The following is a 7,211-nucleotide window of genomic DNA, read 5'->3' on the forward strand; positions in this document are numbered from 1 at the left end:
ATACTTCAGTGTTTGATTCTATTATTAATTTGATAATTAATAAACTAATTCCAGTTCTAGGACTCAAATCTAAGACCCCGCACAAGATAGGCAAGAACTTTGAATCTGAGCTATATTTTAAATAACCATTGGTCAGTTTCTAAAGATGAACTCCATTAAATGATTCAAGTTTTTATTCATTTCTAAAAGTGTCGTGTAATTCTATAATGCTTATGTCTTCATGAAAAACATTCATTTGTATATTTTTATTTTATCACAAATATTGCATAAAACATAAAATAAGTAAATAAACAATAGTGTTATATTAAAGATTTCCGTGTCCTCTGGCAGAAAGAGTGGGGGCCAGAGACAGACGTGCTAGATTTCCCTAAGGCTGAGCAGGATGGTGAGTGTCTGACGACCCAGCCCTCCACCCTGGCCAATAGGGAGTATCTCATTTAATGGTATCAATCAAGGACTTATATAGGATTGTGACAGGGTGGGGAAACTTGGAATGGGTTGAGATGGAGTAAGGAACAAGGTCCAATAATATTCTGCTGGACTAGCAGTGGCTGGGCAGAGGTGGGTCTAGGTTGGGTAGCCAAAGACAGGTCTTCAAATTTTAGCTAGTCTCAGGAAGTTATACTAGGCCTCATGCCAACTCAGGCTAGGCTCAGGAAGTTACACGTCCAGGCCTCATAAGGACGTACAAAAGATATCGTAAGATTATCACTTAGGTACAAATTTAATTAATTAATTAATTAATTAATTTTTATGCCCTGGCAATACTGAAGCATGCATAGGCAGCCAGTATATGACAGTTTTGTTGAACTTGTCCCTATTGTGTTTCATGACCTAAGCTGATGAGGATGACTGACCAGATAGATCCCTTCTTCAAGAAAATATCGAATCTCATTACAGACTGTTGTGAGCCACCATGTGGTTGCTGGGAATTGAATTCAACACCTTTGGAAGAGCAGGCAGTACTCTTACCCTTTTGAGCCATCTCTTCAGACTTTAGGAAAAAAATATATGTACTTATAAAAAAATTACTAGAGTTAATTCCACTAAAGTCTGCGGTATCCCTAATTTTACAACAGAATTTTACCTTTGAGATCACAAGAAATAAGAGAACTAATTTCAATATTGCTTATACTATTTGTATTTGGAGACTCCCCTGTTTATTCAAAATAAATAATAACTAAATATGTCATAGAAAAGCGATACAACCAGCATTATTAAATTGTGTGTATTAATGGGACAGACATGAATGCACTGATATGCTATATTTTATAGAAAACGTATATAACAAATAGAAGTACCTCTGTGCTCCTCTGAGTAGTATTGGCATGTGCTTATATCACTCTACCACATCTTTAATGCCACTTTTTCTAACTTATAGTAGTAGGAGTAATATCTTTCAAAGTAACTGGTAACTTGTAAATTTGTCTTACATTTATGCTGAATGGATAATAATTTGAAATACAAAGTTCAAAAAGTCAACAGATAATTGTAGAAGCTGTATATTTGAAATTCTTCTTTGACAGACAAAAAAAGGAATCTAAATAGAGAACAATTCAATAAAAAAACTCTAAAAATATGGTTAAAATCAGCATTAGGATATAGATGAAAATGCAATAATTTTATATTCACTTAGTAAAGACATTTCTTACTTAAAATTATATGATAAATGTTTTTCTATTAGGGTACATTTTCTTAAACCTTATGTAATATAAAAGAAAGACCTCTGTTAGCATAAGAAAAAGCTAACCATAATATTTACATAGATGAGAGAGGTGTTCCTACTACTTACTCCTTTTGAGGTGCTGTTGGCAGGTGATAGTACTGAGGAGCAAAAATAACTTATTGAGAGTGTGGTTTCCCATTATCCAGTGAACAGCTCTATACTAATTCAATATTGGCAGCACCAGCTGGATTCTGGGATGTGAACAAAAGAAGAAAAAACAGTTTATCACATTTCAATCAGCAAGAAGCATGTCCATATTGCTTTCTTTCACCCTCAAGTCTAAGAGACAATGAGGAAGCATCCTATTCAATTTCCGAACTTGTTCCAAAATATGTGCATCGTGAGATGGGAACCAGAGTTTAAGGAATCTACTTGTTTCATAGTGCACAATATACATGCCTGTTATCTGCTTCAAAGTCAAACACTGTCACAGCAATGATTGCTGTCCACAGAACCCTGAATGGTAGTGTGAGTCAAAGATTCATGTTTATTACTAGTTGTTAGATGTCTAGAAATGTTTCCTAACAATAACTATCTAGTAAGTTCAATATAATTATCCCTTGTCAGATTCAACAGTGGCCCCCCTTGTCTGATTAATCTGGAGCACAGTGATAGAGAAGAAATCTTTTGGATTCTCTCATTGAGTTTTTAATTAAAGTTGTAGCAAATGTCCAAGCAGTAGGGTAGATTAGACCTCTATCAATTATACTAACTATGACTGTAAGTATCACAAATTCAAATACCCACCAAGTCTGTAGATCATAAAGGTCTATTTTGGGGGGGGGGCACAGAGAGCAGTTTATTGTAAAGTACAAAGCATCAGTGACTTCCGCATCAATGCCAAGCTAGGAACAGGGGGACAGCCATGAAGACAGTGCCCACTAAAATCTCTTCCTCTTGATAATCTCTGGTTTCCAGCTGACTGGGTGAGTTTCTTTCATTGTGGTCACGTCCTCTCTGTAAACTTTAATGGTTTTGTCAGCTTCTGCTGTTAGCAACCGGCTTTCTGACTGATCAAAAGCACAAACAAATATTCCCGACTCACTGTCCAAAGACCCAGGCTGGACGGTTGCATGGACCCCCTGAAAATTGTAGCCAGTTCTCCAGTCCCAATGGTGCATGGTGCCATTGTCAGGTCCAGACACAAGTACTCCGTTGGCATTGACTGCCAGTGTGTTGATGATGGCATTATGACCGGAGAAATTCTGAATGAAGCCTCCATCAGGGAACTTCCACTGCTTTATGTTATCTGGAGAACCAGATGCAAATGTGTAATGTCGTGGATGTAAGACCACAGCCTTGACAGAGTTCTTATGATTCATCAATGTCACTCTTGTCTTTCCAGCCACCAGATCCTATAATCCTATTGTGGTATCGTGACTCCCGGTGATAATCTGTGGTTCTGTGTTGTAATAGGGGCGGCAGGGCCACTTCCTGCCACCCAGCTTGCTTTACCCAAAATAATTACATGGAAACTGTATTCTTTTAAACACTGCCTGGCCCATTAGTTCTAGCCTCTTATTGGCTAGCTCTTACATATCAATCTAACCCATTTCTAATATCCCTGTAACACCACAAGGTGTCTTACCAGGGAAGATCTTAACCTACATTTGTATCCTGTAGGAGAATCATGGCGACTCACTGACTCAGCTTCTTTCTCCCAGCATTCTGTTCTGCTTACTCCACCCACCTAAGGGTTGGCCTATCAAATGGGCCTAGGCAGTTTCTTTATTAATTAACCAACGAAAGCAACAGATTAGAAAGAAATCGCTCCCACATCAGTTCTGCAGCCTGGCATCTCACAGTAGCAACTGCATTTGTGTGTCCGGACAACGTGTGCACACTGGCTTTAGTCCTCACGTCCCAGATCCGTGCAGTTGAATTTGACTACAAGTCACCAGGACGTTGATTGTTGGATGCAAATCCAGACCATACTCTGCACTTAGATGGCCATGATAGTGCCGTATAACCTTGTTATACTCAAGATCCCAGCACTTCACTTGCTTGTCTTCTCCACAAGAGAACAAGTAGGGGCTCCTCATGCTCACGATCACACCACGCACTGTGCTGATGTACCCAGTCAACGACAGCTTCAATTTGCCACTAGCCAAGTCCCAAATCTTTATAGTTCTGTCTGCAGAGCCAGTAACGAACCACTGATTGCCAGGTTCCACAGCAATGCACTGAACCCAGCCAAGATGCCCACTGATAACCCTATAGAGTTTCCACAGTGGGTGCCACTGAGGTTTGGGCATTGTAGGGGCTTTTTTAGTCATTAATACAGAGTTCTTGTTATTGCCGGCCTCCATGATCATAGAGTTCATTGCTGTGGGCTGGGAATGGTCAGAAGCTCCTGGGTGTCGGTACTCACTCTCAGCAGGTCCAGTACGATTTGCATCAGCTCTGGCTTGATTCTGCAGCGCCACAGCTAAGGACTGTGCGGCTGACTCACTGGGCATTCTCTGGACCTTGGTGTTGGCGGTCAGGGCAACACCAGGTCCTGGTGGGTATGGATGGGTACCTGTCACCAGGTATTCAACATCTTGTCCTTGATTGGCAGGATATTATTTATGGGGATGTGACTCTGCCGCGTTCTGAGGTCCCTTCTTTTTAAGGTTCTCTTTAGAAGTGGGCATATGCAAGACAGGACCATACTCATTATGAAGCTTGATTGCCATCTTCCGCTTGTGACTCTCTTCATCCAAAGGCACAGGTTTTCCATTATCAGCTATAAACATGTCATGGGTCCTCTTCAGTGTCCTGAACAACAGTGTGTGTACAGAATGCTTCTGGACCTCCTCCACCACTGTTGCCATGGCTCAGCCAGCTCCTCCAGCAGCCAATTAACTAGAGGCAGAATTCGCTGCCACTATTCTACAGCTCCTTCCAGAGACTGGAGCCCATTGGCGGAAGTGACACCACCCAGGCATGCATATTGGTCGCCAGCCTCAAGGAGAGAGGCCCAGGGGGCGGGACCAAGGCGAAGGAGGAGTTGAGCAGGAGCCACGGGGAGGAGCTGGGCAGGATATTCGGGCAGAGGGGCGGGACAGGGAGAAACTGGGCGGAGTTTCCTGTCGGAGGGCGGAGTCTCCTGCAGCAGCAGAGGGAGCATGCGAGCTTTGGAGCCCTGCTTATGGGCGGGTCCTGCTCCCAGAAGAAGTTTAATGCTCCTTCAGGCAGGGATCAGAAATGATAGACAACTTACCATTTTTACTTTATTTGGCCTGATGTTAAAGGACTGAAGTTTTGTCTTTTACCTAGGCATAATCTGTGGTTTATGATCTAGCGTTTTCAAATGTTTTTCTGTGTAAAAATAATTGATGTCGTTGGTGTTTGCAATTTTTTTTTTCAGTTTTTCTTCAAGATATTTATTAAACACATGAAGTCTTAACCCCGGTTCCATTAGCGCCCCTTGAGTCATTTCGATGTCACACAAATCTTCAAGGAAAGATGAGCAAGGCCCATGTAGGTATGCCTGTCATTTCTATTGATACATTATTCTGCATGTCATCTAAATCTACTGACTTATACACAATCCTTAAGTTCTTATTATCTTTTTTTGTTTATTTTTTTTAGTTGTTGAAAAAAAAATTTCCGCCTCCTCCCCTTTCCCATTTCCCTCCCCCTTCTCCCACACCACGCCCCCTCCCCCCACTCTACTCCCCCCACTCCCCTCCTCCTCTCTCCCTCCCCCAACTCCCTTCCCTGAAGAGCAGTCCAGATTCCCTGCCCTGCGGGAAGTCCAAGGTCTTCCCACTTCTATCCAGGACCACAAAGGTGAGCATCCAAACAGGCTAGGCTCCCACAAAGCCAGTTCATATATTAGGATCAAAACCTAGTGCCATTGTCCTTGGCTTCTCATCAGCCTTCATTGTCTGCCACGTTCAGAAAACGCGGTTTCATCCCATGCTTATTCAGTCCCAGTCCCGCTGGCCTTGGTGAGCTCCCAATAGATCAGTTCTACTGTCACAGTGGGTGGGTGCACTCCTCATGGTCCTGACTTCCTTGCTCATGTTCTCCCTCCTTCAGCTCCTCATTTGGATCTTAAGAGCTCAGTCCCGTGCTCCAATTTGGGTCTCTGTCTCTATCTCGATCCATCGCCAGATGAAGGTTCCCCAAGTTCCCAGTTTTTGCCCGGCAATCTTGTCTACTTCCCATATCCAGGCGGATGACTATGTGTTTTTCTTTGGGTTCACCTTCTTATTTAGCTTCTCTAGGATCAGAAATTATATGCTCAATGTCCTTTATTTATGGCTAGAAACCAATTATGAGTGAGTACATCCCATGTTCATCTTTTTGAGTCTGGGATACCTCACTCAGGATAGGGTTTTCTATTTCCATCCATTTGCATCCAAAATTCAAGAAGTCATTGTTTTTTACTGCTGAGTAGTACTCTAATATGTATATAATCCACACTTTCTTCATCCATTCTTCCATTGAAGGGCATATAGGTTGTTTCCAGGTTCTGGCTATTACAAATAATGCTGCTATGAACATAGTTGAACAAATGCTTTTGTCATATGATACGGCATTTCTTGGGTATATTCCCAAGAGTGGTATTACTGGATCTTGGGGTTGGTTGATCCCTAATTTCCTGAAAAATCGCCACACTGATTTCCAAAGTGGTTGCACAAGTTTGCATTCCAACCAGCAATGGATGAGTGTGCCCCTTACTCCACAACTTCTCCAGCAAAGGCTATCATTGGTGTTTTTGATTTTAGCCATTCTGACAGGTGTAAGATGGTATCTCAATGTTGTTTTAATTTGCATTTCCCTGATCACTGAGGAGGTTGAGCATGACCATAAATGTCTTTTGGCCATTTGAATTACTTCTGTTGAGAATTCTCGGTTCAGTTCTGTGCCCCATTTTTTAATTGGGTTAATTAGCATTTTAAAGTCTAGTTTCTTGAGTTCTTTATATATTTTGGAGATCAGCCCTTTATCTGTTGTAGGGTTTGTGAAGATCTTCTCCCAGTCAGTGGGTTGCCTTTTTGTCTTAGTGACAGTGTCCTTTGCTTTATAGAAGCTTCTCAGTTTCAGGAGGTCCCATTTATTCAATGTTGTCCTTAATGTCTGTGCTGCTGGGGATATACGTAGGAAGTGATCTCCTGTGCCCATATGTTGTAGAGTACTTCCCACTTTCTCTTCTATCAGGTTCAGTGTGTTCTGACTGATATTGAGGGCTTTAATCCATTTGGACTTGAGTTTTGTGCATGGTAATAGATATGGATCTATTTTCATTCTTCTACAGGTTGACAACCCATTCTGCCAGCAGCATTTGTTGAAGATGCTTTCTTTCTTCCATTGAATACTTTTAGCTCCTTTATCAAAAATCAGGTATTCATAGGTTTGTGGGTTAAAATCTGGGTCTTCTACTCTATTCCATTGATAGACTTCTCTGTTTTTATGCCAATACCAAGCTGTTTTCAATACTGAAGCTCTGTAATAGAGTTTGAAGTCAGGGATGGCAATGCCTCCAGAATTT

At 41.6% G+C, this 7,211-nt stretch overlaps 1 pseudogene; it reads right to left on the reverse strand.

Moving 5' to 3' along the window:
- Positions 1-2,607: 2,607 nt before the first annotated feature.
- Positions 2,608-4,542, reverse strand: LOC121433383 (annotated as a pseudogene).
- Between the last annotated feature and the right edge of the window lie 2,669 nt (positions 4,543-7,211).

Source organism: Microtus oregoni, unplaced genomic scaffold, assembly GCF_018167655.1.
Source record: "Microtus oregoni isolate MIOR12 unplaced genomic scaffold, Mior012 000038F_ref0000394, whole genome shotgun sequence".
Taxonomy (NCBI): domain Eukaryota; kingdom Metazoa; phylum Chordata; class Mammalia; order Rodentia; family Cricetidae; genus Microtus; species Microtus oregoni.